Genomic DNA, 20439 nt, shown 5'->3' on the forward strand with positions numbered 1-20439 from the left:
GTTTTCTCTTGGGTTCGACTTGAAGCTGGTCCTGCACTAAATCTGGCTTTTAAATTAAAACCCAGGAAGTCAGGGTCAGGAAGCCAGAAAATAAAGCAAAACCACACAGCTCGGGAGAACTTCAGATGTTCCATTTTCCCGTGTCTCAGACAGCACCTCTCTCCACACACAGAGAAAACCCAGGTCTTTACTTTTAAACATGTTTTTATAATCCTCACCTGTTCGCTCCAACTGCCTGAGCCACCCAGGCAGGGCCCCAGCCTTTTTTTAAAAAATGAATTAAAAATTAAAATGTCAACAATAAACACTTTGCTTTCCTCTCAGTTTCTTAAAAGAGATCCCAGCCTGGGACCCTCATTGCAATGCTCACATCCTTTTTGGTGGGGCCAGCGGAGTCTTCTAACTTTACCTTAACCCTCCGGGTTATGGTTTAAACATGGGCAGGGTAAGGGGCTGCCTGAGGCGAGTGGAAAAGAGGTTCATGGGTTTTCTTTTAAAATAAATCATTCACTGCCCCTGCTACAGGGATGCTACCTGGGTCTATTTTCCAGCCCTAGAAAAACATGTTCAAATTCACAAAGCAGGCCTCATTCAGAAATGGCACACCGAGCCAGCTGCTCCCTCGACCAGGGCACACCTGCTGAGAGCCCCAAACCACCTGACCACCAGACAGAAAAACGGCCCTTCCTTATACTTAAAGTGAACTCATTCTTGCAACTTCTCTCTCAAAAGATGCCAAGTCTTTAAAAAAAAAAAGTGGAACAAACCAACTCAATTGTCTTCTCTCTATCCCTTTTTGCAGGCTAAGGAAATAACTCTCAAGTTCCAGTCTTCATTCTTCCTCTCTTGCCAAAGAACTGCCTTGTCTTTGGAAGAAAAACAAATCCCATAGTCCTCCATAAAGGGGAGAGAGAAAACTGTTCCATTTGGCTGCCACCAATCCTGAGAAAGCATGCCCAGGGGGACTTGCAGAAGCAGACACCTGCAGCCCAGGAGGGGGTCCCTGTCCCCTCCACACTCCCCTCCCTCTGTCCTTCCACCCCACACTCCTCATTCTGCATGGACAGATGGGGTGCAGTGAGCCCCAGTGTCCTGCCTGTAGAATGGAGGTAAGTGAATTCATCCGATTGTTCTGTGGGGGATAAAGGGACGGTATGTGACACACTGATGGTCTGACACACGAATGCTGGTTGCTATTAGCTCTTCTTTAGGGGACCACAGATTTCCTGAGAGCTTGTTGAAGAGGCCATAACAATCTTTTCTGCTGGTCCCTGCTCTGTCCTCAGAATGCTTTGGCTTGTTCCCCTAAGGGGACAGTTATCCTCACATAACCTTCTCTCTTCCTATTCAGAAAAATTCCAATAAAATCAACTAGTAAAACACTCTAAGAAAGGGACATCTCTCTGCACCCTACCCCACCAGGTCTTGCCAGGCCTCTCTAAAGGTGTGCCCCCTCCCTCTGCTCCCTGGATGGTGCTCAGTAAGCAGCAGAATAATAAACCATCAGAGCGAACTCCAACCGGTGGCAATTAACACTCTTCCAGCCGGGAAGAGAGGGAACTCCAGGGCACCCAGATCTGCGATCCCTTCCCTCTTGCGGAAAACACCAACCGCTGCTACACCCAGTAGCCCCCGCCCCGTGCCCCCCCACCCCCCCGCCGTAGACCAGACAGAGGTACCCGATGGACCAATGAAAAAAGACTGGCCAAGCAGTAATGACTGTAGCTGAGTGGTAGGAACACAGGGATTCATGTCGCTATTCTCTTCACGTTTGTGTATTTTGAAAAATAAAACAAAGCATTAATTAATTAATAATTCCATATTTTACCAGAACTACAGTAAGAAACCCAAAAGGGTATTCTTCTCAAATCATAGGGGGAACTCCTGGCCTAGACTTCGATTTGAAAGAAAAGGTCCAGGAAATTTCTCTGGCTTGTCTGCATTTGAAGGACCAGGGAGGCATTTAGGTGGCGTATAGAAATAACAGCAGCCCCTGCGAGCCCGGGCAATAACTTACCTGCTCTGAGCCTCCCCTTGGCTTCCTCACCCTTGAACTCAGACTCTGTTCCTGCCTCACCAGCCTACTTACAAACATGACAACCCTTGAAGTGCACTAGTAACACTCAGTGCATGCTTAATAAAATTTAGGTTCTTTCCTTTACGAAAGAAAGCTGTTCTGTTGTATTCTTGTATTAAGAAGCTTAATGAAATCAAACTCCAAAAGTCAGCTGGTGGCCAAGAGTAACTAAGATATACTGGGGAGGGGGAGGGAGCTCGTAGAGAAAGGAACGCCAAACTCCATTGCCCGGGAAACCTGAGTCCCAGCCCCCACTGAAGACTGAGTGTTTGCAGCACACCGTTTGCCACAGAGCAGCAGGCTGGGGAAGAGAAACGCCCACCACTCTGGCGGCAGTAGGTTTAAACAGGTGGCATTGCTCAGAAGGGCTGCTGAGCATTTAAATACCATAATGACTTGAAGAGATATTTGTACACAAATGTTCATAATAGCTGCATTGTTCACGACAGCCAAAAGATAGAAACAACCCAGATGTCCGTTGCTAGCTGAACGGGTAAACAAAATGTGGTCTACCTGCAAATGAAAGATCATTTGGCTTTAAAAAGGAATGGAATTCTGATACTTGCTACATCATGAATGAACCTGGAACACATCATGTTAAGTGAAATAAACCAGACACACAAATACTGTGTGGTTCTACTTATGCGAGCTTCCCAGAGTAGTTGAATGCATAGAGACAGAAAGTTAGGACAGAGGGAAGAGTTACTGCTCACGGAGTAGAGGACTTCAGCTGAGGGGGACGGAACGTTCTGGAGATGGATGGTGGTGATGGTTGTATGACATGTGACTGTACTTCGTGCCACAGAGCCGTACACTTACAAATGGTTCAAGTGGCAAATTATATACCGTGTATATTCTACCATAGTGAAATAATAATAATAGAAAAAAATACCATCATGACAACATCTTGATGTAGTTTGTATCCTTCTCCCAAGGGCTGAAAGCGCCCTAAAACATTCCCACTCGTGAAAATGGGTCGGCTGGGCCCCAGAAAGGCAAAGAGCAGCAGACCTTGAGCACGGCGTCCTCCTCAGACAGGAGCCTCCTAGGGTCGCTGCCACCATGGAAGAACCGGGCGTGGCTGCTGCCCTTCTGCTTGCCCAAGGAGAGGCACCAGCAGGGCGGCAGCGCAGGATGGGATGGGACGCAGCGAGCTCGGCGAGCGAGCGAGGGCCCTGCTCCCTGTCCTCCCGCACCTCCCCGCCAGGCAGGACGCACGCCTCCCTGACAGAGCCGCCTCTGGCACCCAGCTGGGGCTGCCCTCTGAAGTCTGTTCTCATCTCCCCGCCCCTCCATTCCCTCGGGAGGACCCAGAACTCCAGGGCACACAGTCCCAGGGAAGCAGCCTTCACACCCACCTGGACGCAAAGAATGGCAGCGACAGCGGGCACTGGGGGCAAAGCCTGTGGCAGGAAAGGACGTCGCGGCTGCCCCCCACCCCCACATTACCCAGGCTTCCCTTCCAGGACCCCATGTCCATTTCCTGGTTGAGAGTCTTCCCTGCATCTCAAGTTCCTCAGCTACAGGCCAAAACCCGTACGAGTCTCCCCTCTCTGCTACTTCCCTGGACTCAGTGTTGGCGCAGGGGAAGGGACGTCCTCCTGCCACAGAGCCTGGAACACCATGCCCACAAACCAAGGAGAGAGAAGGCTGGGGGTCCAGGGCAGGGTGAAGAGGGTGCAGAAACCAGAGGCGTGAGTCTCAAGTAACTCCCCCCCTCCCCCGAGGCTGGTCAAAGGCTGGAAGAGGCCCCAGGAGCCCACACTGCACACCCAGGTATCTGGAACAGGCGAACCAGCCTCCGTGGCAGCGGGGCCAGGGGCTGGAGGAGGCAGACTGCAAATGAGACGTAGGGATTTTTAAGGGTGATTAAACATTCTACATCTTGATTGGGGTTGGGGGGGGGTTACAGGGGTGTACACATTTGTCAAAACTCAGCCGATATACCCTTAAAACGAGTACATTTTATTGAATATAAACTGTACACCAATACAGTGGATTTTGAAAGTTAAAGAACAAAATCCCCAAGAGCTCGGGTAAGGGAGTCACGTGATTTAGTGGTGATGTAGAAGGCAGACCTTACGGGCTCGGGAAGGATGGCACACCCCAAATGACTGTGTTCAGCCCAAGATTCTATGCTGTGTCCAGGAGGCCTGCAGACCCCTCCTGCCTCCACCTCTTGCACCAAGCCCAGAATTTCTGGGTCAGGCAAACAAAGACCCCATCAGACCTCTACTGAGGCTGGCGGAGGTTAGAGCTTTGAATGCTCCTTGAGAACTGGTTCATAACATCCTGTCTCAGTTGGGGGTTTGTGGAGGGGACACCAGAGTGGCAGGTACCTACCACTGGCTCCTGGTGTGTGCTTAGGCCCATTACCCTGTCACTTCTGTCCTCCTGACAAAAGGCCCTCAGCAGTGAGCTGAGGGCCCTGGGGAGGGGGGAGCTCTGAGAAGGGTCCAGGCCTGGGGATTGAAGCAGTTATATCTATGGCCTGGGCAGGTTTCAGCCCTTGGGTCTCCTAGTCAGTCTACGAAAACTTTGCAGAGCAGTCCCTCACAGCTTGTTTTTAGGGAAGGGAAGTTCTCTGACTTTATAACCCTGTACTATTCTGGCACCTCCAGATCCCTCACTCTGTTTTTCTTTCTCCTTCTTCCAGCAAAACATAGTCTATCCTCAGGCATGTGGACTTCTGGGAAGCTGGCGGCTTCAGCAGGGTCGCACACCCCTGGTCTAACCTGGAGGCTACAGAGAGCAGTGAGGGCGGGGCCACCCCTCTTCCCGAAGAGAGGTTCACAGCCGAGGGACGGACACTTAGGGAGGAGGGACAATGGCAGGATGCGTGGATTTGCTCCGAGCCAGAAACCCAGGTCTAGGGTAATCAGCACTGGGACCACCTGCATCAGCGCCCTCTCCAACCACCGCCTTCTGGAGGCTGCTCGATTCCAGGGAAACAAACCCCCCCCCCACCGCCCCGAGAGCTCTGGCCTCTGGCTTTCCCACTCACTCATGGCATGACCTCAGGGAAGCCACTCACCTTCTTGCCTTCCGCTCGTACCCAAGGCACAGGGCAGNAGGATGCGTGGATTTGCTCCGAGCCAGAAACCCAGGTCTAGGGTAATCAGCACTGGGACCACCTGCATCAGCGCCCTCTCCAACCACCGCCTTCTGGAGGCTGCGCGATTCCAGGGAAACAAACCCCCCCACCCACCCCACCGCCCCGAGAGCTCTGGCCTCTGGCTTTCCCACTCACTCATGGCATGACCTCAGGGAAGCCACTCACCTTCTTGCCTTCCGCTCGTACCCAAGGCACAGGGCAGTGACTGGGGCCACTGGGGACAACTAGAAAGCACATGCCACCCTCCACCCAACCCTCTCACTCTGACCCTGCCCACTTGAGAGCAAAGTGGGAAGTTGCCTCGACTTTTCAGAAGTGAGTACACGTGTGTGCTGACCTCATTGCCGGGCTGTCCTCTGAGTTTCCAGCACCGGAAGGAGAATATGCTGTGTTCACACAGAAATGAAAATGTGAGCCTTCAAGTACTTCTAAATGTCAACAGATGTTTGCTTTAGGCATGCAAAGTACCCTGGCATTCCTGAGACGTGTGAACTGGATGGTGCGCAGACCAGGGACCAGGCCCAGCTGGGAAGAGGAGCAGGGTGCTGTTGGCAGAGAAAGGGAAGGCTCTGGGGCAGACGCAACTGTGACGAGGAGCCAAAGGCGGGGACAGGGAGGTAGGCGCAGGGTGGTGGGAGCCTCACAGGCCAGGTAGGAGGTGGAATAAGCCATGACTCACTCCTCAGGCCCCAAATAGCTGGACACCAGATGAGCTGTGAGGAAGACCTGTGAAGTCAGAAATGAGGAATCTCACCTCCAGAGACCAAACACTAGTGAGCTGAAGGCAGCCAGGGAGCCAAGGCCTGGACCTGGAGCACCCACCTCCTTCCCACTGGCTAGTGGGGGTGGCAGCAGGAAGCAGGAGGGGCGGAAATGACCACATGGCCTTGGACAGAGAACCTTCCTCTCTTCCTCCTGTGCTAAATGATCTCATGGACGGGTTTATTCACCTCCAGAAAGTCTAAGAAGCAGGCGCTATTAATATCACATTCGACAGACAAGGAAACTGGGAGTCACCCAGCTAGGGGTGGAACTGGCACCAGAGCCCAGGCAACCTGGCAACCCACGCCCACGCGTCTGACACTCCACCACCACCTCCGAGGGCTGGCTGCACCCACTTGTCACTGCCGCAAGTCCAGGGAGGAGAGACTGCTCGAGCATGCGCATGCACACGCACGCGCGCGCGCGCGCACACACACACACACACACACACACACCGTCCCCTGAGTCTGAGGACTTCCTTCCGGGTGAAGGAGACACGTCGGACAGGAGGGAGAAAAGAAAACTTCACAAGTCCACAGGCTGCTCCAGAGCTCACGGTGGTTTCTCTCTCGGCTTCCTGTCTCATCTTGGACAATTCGCTGGCCTCCCCGGCCTTTGCCCACATCCAAAATCTGGTCCCGTGGTGTATCCAGAAGCCGCTAGTGGTTACCCTCTGGCTTACTCTTCCATGGACTGGCCACTGAGACAAAATCCCTTAAGTCCTCATCCACAGAGCGCGGCCTGCAGGAAGAGCTAGATGCCTCTCGGGGATCCCTACGGAAGACGGACCTTAGCACTCCCGGGACATCTCTCCTTGCATCTGACCTCACTTCTTCTTGTGGCTGCTGGAACAATGCGCCTTGTTGCCTTCCACTGGGAGGCAACAGTCAGTGACAGTGTGCTGTGTAACTTCTCTGGGTCTCAGTGTTATGGATTCCGGAAGGAGGACAGCACAGGTCATCGGGAGGTTTATACACGAGGACCGGCTGGAGTACTGGGAACAGTGCCTACCCCCGAGTAAGCTCTGAATGAACAGTCACCACTGTGACCCTCACTGATAGTGTTCCCATCGCCGGGGAAGGCCACCTCCCTCCTGGTACAGCCACCTCCCTCCTGTGAGCAGACAGTCTCAGAGAGGGCGGTGCTCACAGCATGACTCAGGCTGCCTGCCCCTGTGAGGAAGGCCTCTGTCGCTGTTCCTGGACCTTCCAGGGACTTCCCACAGCAACTGATAACCACAGCCAGCAGGATCCCCGAAAAACTTGGTGGAGGACGCCGGGCCATTGCTCCAGGCCAGCTCTGCTGGGCTGAGATAGGTGGGCTGACCACATACACCCCCACTCCCACCTCCAGCAGTTTCATCAGCTTGCTTACCCTCTCTAAGTAGAAGGGCACCCAGCCTGGCACATACATCGAAGACACAGTGCTCTCAGGAGCATGCAGATGCTTCTAAGAATAGTCACTGCTTCTTCAGACTGTAGGAGGGGGAGGGAAGCCAGTGTCCACAGCATCTGCAGCCATGGAGGCCCGGGCAGGAGCTACACAGTCTGCAGAGCTTCCTCCTCACCCCACAGCTGAGGCCAGACCAGGGTGGCTGATGCCAGGATGCTTGTGCCCAAGGAAGCTGCACTGTTTGCTCAGGTCACAGGGGTGTGGGAGCAGCCTGAAGAGCCCGGAGTCCCTGACACCCTGTCCTTGGGGTGGGGGGTGTTCTGGCCCGTCCTCTTCTGTTCTGAGCCAGGAATGCAGTGTTCCTCCAATAACCTAGAACCAGCCCATTCTGGCTCTAATGCAGCCTCAGGCCCTCCTGGGTTAAGCAGGGTAACTGAATCTTCAATCCAAACAAAAATTTAAAGCCACTGGGTCCAAATCCTTGCCACAGGAAGCCCTACACATAAGGAGGGCAGGACAGACTGTCCCAACCAGTGGCCTCCTTTCCCCTTGCAAGTCACAGCCAAATCAGCACACCTCTCAGCAGAGCTGTCTCGAGATGAAAGGGTTTCCTACCTCAGGGGAGCTCTGGGCCACAGCCACCTGCAAAGGTCAAAGGGAACGGCATCAGCTCCTGGTGGAGCCAGGTGATCCAGGCCTACCTGGGCCCTGGCTTTCTCTTTGTTTGGGTTCAGCACTAAGTGACAGGGAACCAAGACTCCCCTGAACCAGCATCAGCTCTGCACCCCTAGGAGCCAGTGCCTTATTTTTATTTCCTCCCAACCAGCAGCTCTACATTCCTAGGCTCAGATCCAGAGATAGACATCTGAGAGGGTCGGGCTGGCTGGAGAGAGAGGGCTGGTTTGGGATGCTGGAGACCACAGGGGAGGGCTGAAGGAGAGAGAGGGAGGGGCTCAGCAGCCACATGGACAAGTCAGAGGTAACGCATCCTTTGCAACCAGACACGCAGCCCTGGATTTTGCCTCTGCCCATATGCTCTGCAGCACCTCCCTTTCCCAGACACCTTCACTCCTCAGACCAAAGCTTCCCTGCCCGCCCACACCCAGGCTTGGGAGCCCTGTCCCTTGCTTCTCTTTTCTTAAATTTTAGCTGATTCACTATAATTGCTTCTCTGCCTTCTAGCCTGCTTGTTTTACATTCCAGATCGTAACACCAAACTGATCCACTTATTGGCTAGGAAGCTTCCTGCAGCCCTTGCACACACACACAATTCCAGCATCATGAGGAAATTATGCACAATTTAATACACGACACTTAGCAGCCTTTGAAAGCCAAACCGGAAGGACTCCCGCGAAAGGGGGAATGGGGTGGGGACAGAAGGCCAAGAAATAGGGTAGAGCTGGTCATCCTACCTCCCTCCTGACAGAGTCGTGGTCCAGTTCATCCAGCGTCTTCTCAGTCTCCCTCGAAGGGGACGAGTGTGGATAGAAAGCTAGGCATCTCCTAGACCCCAGGCCATCCAGCGGGCAGGTGGGGCCCTGAATCAAACTCCACTAGACCTTCCCTTGGATGCTGGCCTCAACGAAAACACAACAGCCCTGCCAGAAGTGGAATCAAAATAGCCCCGGGCTCCTCAGCGCCTTGCCACGCCCACCTGCCACCTCCCCAGCCCTCTGCGGCATAAACAGGGCTTTATTATCTCAAGCCCACCACGTCCTCTGAGAGTGCGGTGAATGGAAGTCCACACAATACACTTGTTTATTAATAACCACTCACCCCACCACCACCCCGGCTTGCTCACTCGCTCACCGCTGGGTCCCCCTCATGCATAATGGAGGAGTTGAGAGGCCATGACACAAGCCAGGCTGTGCTGCTCAGGCTCCAAGGGGACAGACAGACAGAGGTACCAGGCCGGGCCAGGCTCCCCGAGCTGGGGGTAGAAAGGGAAGCAGATTCCTCAGCTAAGATTCAGAGATGTCATCTTTGTGGGGGAGCAGTGTGGCATGGGTGGTACCAGCCCTCCCCCATGTGCATGCCCTGCACAAGCCCAAGCCAGGGGTGGGAGCAGGACGTGCAGCATCTACGGCAGCCCCGTCCGTCCTGGCCGTGTGCTGGCCCCGAACAGGACGACGGCTCTTCACCACTTCAAGTGCAGCCCCCAGTCCACCTCTGCTCTTGGGCCTTGGGACTCCTACTCCACAGCCATGAATGTGGCCCCCCCCCCAACACTCCAAGTCTCCTCCGGGATAAATAACTCCAGTCCCTTTGGCTGCACCTCAGGAAACTACTTCCATCCACTGCACCATCCTGTCTTCCCTACAATGGTCAGACTTGGTCAGACTTCGGTGGCCAGACCTCCTCTGAAAGCGCCAGGCCCAGCTGGTGAGAGTGTGCTTTGATAAGCATCCCACTGAAGGGAAGTTGGAAATACACTGAAAAGCCTGAAAAATGTTCATGCCGTTTGTTCCATAAATTCCATTTCTGGGAGTAGATGTTGAGAAGATAATCGAGGATAATTATAATATTGAAGCCACAAGTTGGTCTGAAGGTTGTGGGTTATTGTTAAGCTGATAATATTGAAGTCACATAAATGTTCATCAGAATATTGTTTATAATGGCAAAAAATTAGAAGCAACCTAAACAGCCATCACTATAAATAAACTATGGTATGTCTGTGGTTTGACAGGCAAAAAAGTGTGGAAATAAGGGTCATAGAGCCAGATGAACTGTGTTCATAATTTAGCTCTGCCATTTATTGCTGTGTTACCTTGTGCAAGTTACTCAGCCTCTCTGTGCCTCACTCTCCTTATCTGTATAATTGGGACAATAATAAGAGTATCAATCTCAACTTACAAAGAATCAATGAATGTGCCTGATACATATGGTAAATGCAAAGAAAGAAATCTTCAATTACTACTATCATGAGCAATGTAATATTATATAGTTATTAAAATGATGAAATAATATATAAGAATAGTAATATGAAGAGTCAGTAAGTAGAAAATAGGTTATAATAACAGGATAAAATGGGAGTGAAATTATTGATAAGTTGTATTCTTTTCCGTGTACTTATTTATATTTTCTAAAGTTCCTGCAAAGAACATACATTGCATTTGCTAATGAGAAAAAGTGTTTGTAATGTATGGTGCCCCGGGCACAGCACAATGCCCAGCACGGAGCACAGGGTGGCCATGGCCCCGGCTCTGCCCCTCCCTGGGAAGCTCACCCGACTGGCCGTTTTGAACATCACACCACACTGCTGCTTCATACTGAAATTCCAGTCAACAACCCTGTGCCTGACCCGGGCCCCCTCTGGCCCCTCACCTTGCCCTCGCCCAGCCTTTTCTCAGGGGCTGCTGTTCAGCCATTTCTCCTGTCTACAATGGGCACGGGTTCATGGAGGAGAGGTGTGGGAAGGAGAGTTCAGAAAGGCAGGGCCAGAGCGGAAGGGGCTGGCCGAAGGTTCAGCCAAAATGGAGGGGTGCATCGCAGGTGGAGGGTAGAGGCAGCCCCTTTTCCACATTGACAGGGTATAGAGATGTTCATGGAGAAACCAAATTTATTCCACTTTGAAGAAGAATATAAGGAAGTCAGATTCTGAGAAAATCAGGTGAGTATCCATATTGGGGGTGCCCAGGGGATAGCTGCCTTCCCACCCCGCTGCCCCCACCAGCCATCCCATTGCTTCTGTGGTTCCCTAGGCTCTTCTCACAGAGGCAGCCATGCTGGCCAACCCCGCAGCGCCCCCTACAGACAACAGCCGCTTTCCCAACCCAGGAAACCGCCCCAGTGGCATCAGGGAGTGGGGAGGGGCGGGCAGCCAGCGGGGAGGAACCACTGGGCAGAGAACTGCCAGGGCTGTGGAGGGCCTGAAAGCGGGTCACGTTTGCAGAGGACAGCCCGCAGCAGCACGAACGGCTGCAGCAGCAGCTGGAGTGCCTGGGGGAGCTCCGTGCTGCCTTAGCAGGCCACCAAGTCGTGCTCCTCACGCCGGCAGGATCACACCCCTGCCAGCCACTGCCCCTCCTGAGAGGACTGGTGGGCCATTCCCTGCCCTCCCACTCTCCCACACCAGTACATCAGCGATCAAATGACCAGGGGGACTGTGGGCTCGGCCACAATGTGGCCAGGGACAACCCACAGGAACGAGGGGCAGGGTGAGGCTGGGAGGGCCTGAGGCCCTCAAACTGTATGTGTTAACTGTTAACTGCCAGGGCTAAGGAGCCAGTCTCGCTTCCCAGAATGGGAAGCAAATCCCATGCCCACGGGAAACTTGCTGCTGTGAAGGAGTCTATCTGAAGTACTTAAATGGAGGTGGGGAACCCTGTCAGAGCAGCTATGGAAATCCCAGTACTGAGTGGGTGGCTGGCAAGGAGCACCTCTGGGACCTGCCTGCCAGCGCTGGGAGCCCAGGGGCACACAGGCTGGGAGCCACAGGCAGGAAGCAAGTCACTCAGAGTGAGCCTGTGAGAAGGTGAGGGCCCCCGGAGCAGCACGGCCTGAGTCTGTGCAAGGCTCTGAGAAGCCAAAACAACCTTGAAAAAAGAACAAATCAGAGACTCGTATTTCCCAATTTCAAAGCTAATATAAACCGCAGTAGTCATATGGGTGTGGCACTGGCATAAGAATAGGTAAGAACAATGGAATAGAACTGAGAGTCCAGAAATTAACTCACACATCTATGGCCAACTGATTTAAGTATATTTTATTGATTATGACATTACAATTGTCCCATTTTTTTCCTCCCCTTTATTCCCCTCCATCCTGCATCTCCCCTCCCACCAGCATTCCCACCTCCCCTTAGTTCATGTCCATGGGTCCATACGTATAAGTTCTTTGGCTTCTACATTTCCTACACTATTTTAACCTCCCCCTGTCTATTTTGTATCTACCATTTATGCTTCTTATTCTCTGTACCTTTTCTGCCTCTCTCCCCCTCACACTCCCCCACTGATAACCCTACATGTGATCTCCATTTCTGTGGTTCTGTTCCTGTTCTAAATGTTTGCTTAGTTTGTTTTTCTTTTTGTTTTAGGTTTGGTTGTTAATAACTGTGAGTTTTCTGTCCCTTCACTGTTCATATTTTTGATCTTCTTTTTCTTAGATAAGTCCCTTTAACATTTCATATAAGAAGGGCTTGGTGATGATGAACTCCTTTAACTTGGCCTTATCTGAGAAGCACTTTATCTGCCCTTCCATTCTAAATGAGAGCTTTGCTGGATAGAGTAATCTTGGTTGCAGGTCCTTGCCTTTCATGACTTTGAGTACTTCCTTCCAGCCCCTTCTTGCCTGTAAGGATTCTTTTGAGAAATTAGCTGATAGTCTTAAGGGAATTCCTTTGGAGGTAACTGTCTCCTTTCCTCTTGCTGCTTTTAAGATTCTCCCCTTATCTTTAATCTTGGGTAATGTAATTATGATATGCCTTGGTGTGTGATTCCTTGGGTCCAACTTCTTTGGGACTCTCTGAACTTCCTGGACTTCCTGGAAGTCTATTTCCTTTGCCAGACTGGGGAAGTCTCCTTCATTATTTGTTGAAATACGTTTTCAATTTCTTACTCTTCCTCTTCTCTTTCTGGCTCCCCTATGATTCGGATATTGGAATGTTTAATGTTGTACTAGAGGTTTCTAATCCTCTCCTCATTTTTTTGAATTCTTGTTTCTTCATTCTGTTCTGGTTGAATGTGTATTTCTTCCTTCTGCTCCAAACCGCTGATTTGAGTCCTGGTTTCCTTCCTGTCACTGCTGGCTCCCTGTATATTTTTCTTTAAAAAAACAAACAAACTTTATTTACTTATTTTTAGAGAGAGGGAGAGGCAGAGAGAGAGAGAGGGAAAGAAATATCATTTGGTTGCCTCATGATCAATCATGTCCAACCAAGACTGACCAAGCCCGATCAGGCATGTGCCCTGATTGGGAACTGAACCACCAACTCTCTGATTTGCTGTATGGTGTCCAAAAAGCTGAGCCACACTGGTTAGAGCTGTATATTTTTCTTTATTTCACTTTGCATAGTCTTCATTTTTTCCTCTATTTTGCAGCCATACTCAACCATTTTTCTGTGAGCATCCTGATTACCAGTATTTTGAACTCTGCATCTGATAGGTTGGCTAGCTCTTCATCCCTTAGTTCTCTTTTTGGAGTTTTGATCTGTTCTTTCATTTGGGCCATATTTGTAGGGGGTGGAGTGCCTGTTACGTTCTAAGGGACAGAGCCTTAGGTATTCACCATGGCGGGGCAACCCATGTTGCTGCATTGTGTTGTGTGTGTCAGAAAGGGGTCAGAGAGGGAACAGTGATGCTTGCTCAACTCTCAGCAGGCTCTCAGTCACTTCCCCCATTACCCACAAGCAAATTGGGCCCTTCTGGTGCTGATTCCCCAGGTCAGTGGGTTTGTGTACATTCTAGGACCGTATGGGTCTCTCCAACGAACCTTCCTGTGAGGCCGGAGTTTCTCCCTCCACTGCAACCCCCACAGGTTTTTACAGCCAGAGGTTTTGAGGCTTTATTTCCCCACACCAGAACCCAGGGTTGCTCGGTCTGTCTTGCTCTCCAGTTGTTTTGCCCAGTTTATCTGCACACAAACGTGGGACCTCCTGGTCCTCCAGCAGCTGCCTTGCTGTGTGTCCGCTCCAGCCTAGCTGTCCATCTCTGCCCCTCCTAGCAGTCTAGATGAATGTTTCTTCTTTAACTCTTTGGTTGTGGGACTCCTATACAGTTCAGTTTTTTTTGAAGTTCTGGTTATTTTTTGTTTTTGTTGTCATCCTTCTTTTGGTTGTACAAGGAGGCAAAGTGTATCTACCTATGCCTCACTCTTGGCTGTAAGCGGGCAGTTGGTTTTTGAAAAGATACAAAGTTCTCTCCATGGGAAAGAGCAATTTATTAAAAAAAATGATGCTGGGATAATTGGATTTACACATGCAGAAGAGTTGGCCTCTTACCTTCTACCCCACACAAAAATGCACTCAAAATGGATCAGTCACCAGTCTAAGTATGAGAGCTGAAACCATAAAATTCATAGAAAACTAGAGGTAAATCTTTATGACCTTAGCTTTGGCAACAGGTTCCTAGATGTGACACCAAAAGCACGAGCAATAACAAAAAAAAAGATAAATTGGGATACATTAAAATTTAAAGCATCAAAGGGCATTGTCAAGAAAGTAAAATGACAACCTGCAGAATGGGAAAAATATTTCTGAATCACACATCTGGTAAGGATTTAATACACAGAACACAAGAAGAACCCCTGAAACTTCACAACAAAAAAATTCTGCAACCCTTGGCCGTGAACCAAAGCCAGCAGTTTGCTGAAGCTGCTGGTTTCGAGCAGGAGCCTAAAGCAATGTCTTTCTATGGTCTGTTGGCCATTTCAGAGCTTAGGAAATGTAGTGGTCAATTCATTGGAAAGAAACATCTGGGGGAAAAAAGAAGAAAAAAATTGTGCAACCCAATTTAAAAATGGGCGAAGGAGACATTTCTCCAAAGAAGACATCCAGGCGATGAGCAGCAAACACAGCAGCACTCAGTGTCATCGGTCCAGGAAAATGCAAATCGAACCATAATGAGGTGTTACTTCGTAATCTCTAGAATAGTTATAGTCAGTAAAATGGAAAAGCAGCAGGCACTGGTGAGGACGCTGGGGCTCTCCTACATGGCTGCTGGGGGGGGCAAAGCACTGCAGTCAGTGTGGAAAACAACGTGCAGTGCCTCAGGAGTCCCATGTAACAGTGCCATACAGTCCAGAAGCTCCTGCCCAAAGTAATTAAACACGGGGTTCAGACACACGTACACCAGTGATCATCCAAGCATTTTCCACGACAGCCAAAGGCAGAAACAACACTCGTGTCCATCATCTCATGAACGGATAAATGAAATGTGGTCTCCACACAGTGGAATATTATTCGGCCATAAAAGAGGAATGAAGTTCTAACACATGCCGCATCGATGAACCCCAAAGACATTATGCTAAGTGAAATAACGCAGAAACAATGGAGCCAATATTGTATGATTCCACTTAGTGTGAATGATCTAGAATAGAACTCACAGGCAGAAAGCAGAAGACAGTTTACCAGGGCTCAGGGGAATAGGGAAGGAGGCGTTACTGCTTAACGATCACGGGGTTTAGAATCGGGGTAGCGAAAAGGTTTGGAAATAGACTAACGATGGCTGCACAACTCGATGAATATACTAAATGCCACTGAATTGTGCTCTTAAAATTGTTAAAACGGCACATTTTACAATGTAAACCACGGTACTGGCCTTCTCTGCCTTATTGTTAAATCCATCAATATCTGACCCCAAATAAATCATTGCTGGGACAAGGGAGAAAAAGAGATGACCTGTGTTCCAAAGCGGCACTTCCCTGGGGAAGACATTCTTCAGACCCTGGAGTGAGTTTCTGTGGCGACGGCACTGCGAAGGGACCTACACTTGGCTCTGAGATTCTGCTGACCTTGTCATCCACCTCTTGGGCCTCATTATAAAATGGGGACAGTGTCACCAGCCTTCAACCTGTCTCTGAAATCTCAGAAGAACCAGACTTCACTTCTCTGACCCTTCACTGCTGACTTCAGCTTTCTGAGCCACGAGGAAAACCACCACCAACCAGTAGGTCAAAGACTCCCAGCACATCGGTCCAGTGGCTTTGCCCAGTGCTTCTTTGCAGGACTTCCAAAGCTGGCTAAGTATTTAACCTTTAAGGACAGCCCTGGGTTGTCCAGGCTATAGCAAGAGACATGCTACTTTTAAATTTTTTTAAACTCAATTCACCAAGGTCCCAGTTCACCTGCACTTTTCAGCAGCTTCCCTTCTCCTCACCCTGCTCCCCAAAATGGAGAAAATGAAAATGCAAAGTCTGTTACACAATCCTTTCTCCAGCCAGCCTGATGGCTGGTATAACCGAACTGCCCCACTGACCCTCAGAGAGGCAGAGATGCTTGTTCTGAGCCTATGGGCCCCTCCCAGACCTGTCTGCCCCAACTGCGGGGCAATACTACTTTGCGTTAACCATCCCGACACATTCCCAGGTTGTATTTTGGACTTCATCTCCCTAAAACACCTANCTTCCCTTCTCCTCACCCTGCTCCCCAAAATGGAGAAAATGAAAATGCAAAGTCTGTTACACAATCCTTTCTCCAGCCAGCCTGATGGCTGGTATAACCGAACTGCCCCACTGACCCTCAGAGAGGCAGAGATGCTTGTTCTGAGCCTATGGGCCCCTCCCAGACCTGTCTGCCCCAACTGCGGGGCAATACTAATTTGCGTTAAGCATCCCGACACATTCCCAGGTTGTATTTTGGACTTCATCTCCCTAAAACACCTAAAATTACATTTTTCTTGGGTTTCCTGAGGATGTACATAATTCAATAACCATCACACTGTCTGTTGTATGTGTAAAAAATCTTCTGCCTGACCTCGTACATGAACACACCAGAATTTATACATTGCAATGAGTGCTATCTCTTCAAAGGCGTCCCCTCGGGAGGCTACATGCATCTTCCAGCAACGCACTGTCTGTGCTTAGAACATTTCTGAAGCTCCCTCTGGAACTGCTTTCAAAGCCAGTAGCACATTCTTTTGATGGGCCTGGTCGTGGTACTTTTTTATCCTATGAGGGTAGATTTTTTTTCTTTGCCTAAGTTGAAAAATAGAGCCAAGAACAGGAAAGATGGTGGGTAATGCAGCTGTGAATACTGGTCAGAGTCAAAGCCAAAGGATGACCACCAAGGGAAGCTCTCTGCAGACCATTCTCAGGGAGGCCGAAGCAAGGCTCTGAGCGCTGGCTCCACCCCACCCCTCAAACAGCACAGCCTCACAGGACAGCCCACGTGTGGGTACAAGCTAGTAACACCATTGAACACAGTTCGGAATCACCCTGGCCAGGTCGCTCGGTTGGTTGCAAGCATCACCCTGCACACCCAAAGGTTGCAGGTTTGATCCCCGGTCGGGGTGTGTACCCAGGTTACAGGTCGATCCCTGGTCGGGGAGTGTGCAGGAAAGCAACTGACCAATGTTTCTCTCTTACTCTCTCTCTCTCCCTCTATCCTCTCACTCTAAAATCAATAAACATATCCTTGGGTGAGGATTTTTTAAAATATTTTATTTATTTATCTTTAGAGGGAAAGGGAAGGAGAGAGGAAGGAAACATCAATGTATGGTTGCTTCTGGTGCATCCCCTGCAGGGAACTGACCCCTGCCGGAAACTGGCCTGCAACCCAAGCATGTGCCCTGACTGGGAATCGAACCGAAATCGTCTGGTTTGCAGGCCCGCGCTCAATCCACTGAGCTACACCAGCCAGGGTGGATTTTTTAAAAATACAATGAGAAATCACTCCACTGTCACTACTAGATTCCTTCGGTTTGTCCACTCAGGCCACGTCTGGACCAGGGCTAAAACTAGAAACTTTCCCAAAGCAGCTGCCAAAGGTGAGAGTCTGGAGTGGGGACAGGGAGCAGGCTGTTCTTCTCTCAAAGGAAGACAAAAATTGGCACGTGTAGAGAAGCAGGCAAAATCTGGTGATTGCTCCATACATTAAACCTTAAATTACCATGTGATCTAGAAATTCACTCCTAGGTATAAGCCCAAAAGAACTGAAAACAGGTGCTTAAACAAAGCAGCTTGAACAGGTGCTTGTACAGAAATGTTTATTACAGGACTGCTCACAAGAACAACTCAAATACCCACCAGATGCATGGATACCCAAAATGTGCTGTAACAGACAGTGGACTATTACACAGCCATAACATGAAACAAAGTACTGACACAGGCTACACTGTAGCCGAACCTTGAAAGCAGTCAGGTAACTGAAAGAGGCCAGACACAAAAGGCCACATACTGCATGACAGCAGCACAGGCAAACGGGTAGAGGAGTGGTTGCTAGGGACGGGGGCAGGGAGACAGGGGCGCTGCTTAGTTGGCAGGGAGTTTCCTTTTGGGGTGATGACTGACAGCATTCTGGAACTCAATAGTGATGACTGCACACAGTGCTGCAAATGTACGAAATGCCACCGAATAGCGTGCTTTTAAAAAGTTAGGTGGTACACTTTACATTTGTGTATTTTACCACAAAAAAGAAAAAAAAGCAGGCAGAATTTCTGTGCTCATTTCTGGCAGGAGAGTGCGGAGGGCAGCGGCACGGGCCCCGGTCAGTGGCGCTCACGGGCGGCAGTGCTGAGACCTTCACAGGTAGAAGAGAAGACAGAGTGGAGCAGGGACACAGGCCCACAGACCAGCGACAATCAGCCGTGTGCCCTGCCCTTCAACACAGCACAACTACCAAACTCATCATAGGCACTTTTCAGTGAAGACTGAGTAGAGCCAAGTGAGGAAAAATGTCCCCTGTAGGGAGAAGCGGGGACAGTTCTTGAGATAAACCCAGAGCAGGACATTTCCAACACAGTGGGTTTTCCTGTTGACTCTAATCTGGGCCTGCAGCATTGAGACCATCTGATCAGGATATCACCCCTGTCTCCTCTGGGCCAGCAGGGCCCTGAGCCTGTGGGCTGAGCAGGGGGCAGGGCCAGAGCTGGCCTTTCCCTGGAGACAAGGCTCTTCCTCCATCAGCTGCTTGTCAGCGGGCAACCCGGGCTATGCCTGTGCCTCTGCAGGACACAGTCCCTCCCCTCCCGCACAGGGCTCACACTAGCTCTGGGGGCAGGTCTGCACCCCCAGCTCCAGGCCCAGTCAGGAAGCTCGCACACCAGCCAGACAGCTGAGGCTGGTCTCCAATCCCCCAGTCCCCTGGGCAGCCTCCAGCTTAGGGGTATGTTTTCTTAATCTTTGTGCACGAGGGTTTACAAATTCAGAGAACAGACAAGACCCTTAACAGCAATTACAAGACTAATAACATTAAGTCTTAAATGGTTATTACAGACCCAGAACCCTTATTAGTTGTGACAGCCAGTGAATCAGGGGAGCAGTGAACTGTAATGCGTATGAAAAATAACTTTAAAAAATACAACAGTCTCAGTGGCTGAGGCTCAGCGCGGCTCTCGGATGTAAGGCCCCACCTCCAGAAAAGACTGGGAGAGAGGCCCATGAGGGAGCCTGCAGGGCACAAGGGGTGCTCTGACTCCGGCGAGGCCTTGCTCAGCCCTCCCTTCCGTGTACTGCACACCACGGCCCAGATGTCCACCGGGTCCCACTGTGTGGTCCTATGGCGCTAATAGCACGCTGGGGAATACAAACTTTCTGGCTAGCTGCATGCTCCTGGCATTCTCCTGTCCATCAAGGCCAGGGGGAAGAAATGAAGGGCCCACTGCTGTGGCCAGGGATGGGCAGCGCTGAATTGACTCACCAGGGGGCTGAGGCAGAGGAAAGTCCTGCCCAGCTGCCCTGCTTGAGCGGATCTCTCCAAGGACAAAGGCACCTAACAGTGAATGTGGTCACAGGGCAATGCATCCAACTTGTTAAAAAAATGTTGAGAAAAAGCAGCCTTCTGAGCCCTGGTATTAGGGCAAAAGGCCTGGTGGTTAGAACCAGTGAGATGACTTTGGAGCATCTTTCCAAAGAAAGAAGTCAGGCTATGAGCCTGGTCTGCTTCCTGAGATCACACAGGGGTGGGGAAGGGGCTGCTGCAGCTCTTGAGGGCCACCCAACACTGAGGGCGGGCAGGCAGGTTCCATTCCACAAAAAGGCTCCCGAGATACACAAGAGAACTGAGGGGGCAGGGGAGAGCGGGAGAAAGGAGTCGAGTGAGGAGCAGCCGCCAAAAGGCAACTGCCAGGCCATCCACTCAGAGCCGGCCCGTTGCCATGACAACACCCTCCTGCGTGGTATACAGGAATAAATTATTGATCATGGACACTGCTTCCCCACCTCCCCAAAGCCCCCAGTGCCATCATTACTCTCCCCCCTCCCCACATTTCACGTTCACCTGAGCATTACTCTGAAACCGAACAGGAACCCAGAAGAATCCCAAGCCCCACCCCGCCCCTCCCAGCATCTCTGCCCCCCTCACCATTATGTGTCCTTGCTGCTCTGTCCACCTGTTAGGGGCTAAAATGAGTCCCCCACAACTCATACATTGAAGTCCTATAACCCCCAGTATCTCATAACAGCACTGAATGTAGATCAAATTTTGGCCTTTTATAAAGAG

The 20439-nt window shown here is 50.7% G+C and overlaps 1 protein-coding gene and 1 non-coding gene across 5 annotated transcripts in view; one reads left to right on the forward strand and one right to left on the reverse strand.

Moving 5' to 3' along the window:
- NFASC (neurofascin) overlaps positions 1-20439 on the reverse strand; it is a 198591-nt gene that overhangs the window by 146597 nt on the left and 31555 nt on the right. The window lies entirely within an intron of this gene.
- LOC119001735 (small nucleolar RNA SNORA2/SNORA34 family) lies at positions 14622-14758 on the forward strand. The gene has a single exon (XR_005069625.1). It is a non-coding gene; the product is annotated as a small nucleolar RNA SNORA2/SNORA34 family (small nucleolar RNA).

Source organism: Sturnira hondurensis, unplaced genomic scaffold, assembly GCF_014824575.4.
Source record: "Sturnira hondurensis isolate 20B ecotype Veracruz unplaced genomic scaffold, ASM1482457v3 Scaffold0017082, whole genome shotgun sequence".
NCBI lineage: Eukaryota > Metazoa > Chordata > Mammalia > Chiroptera > Phyllostomidae > Sturnira > Sturnira hondurensis.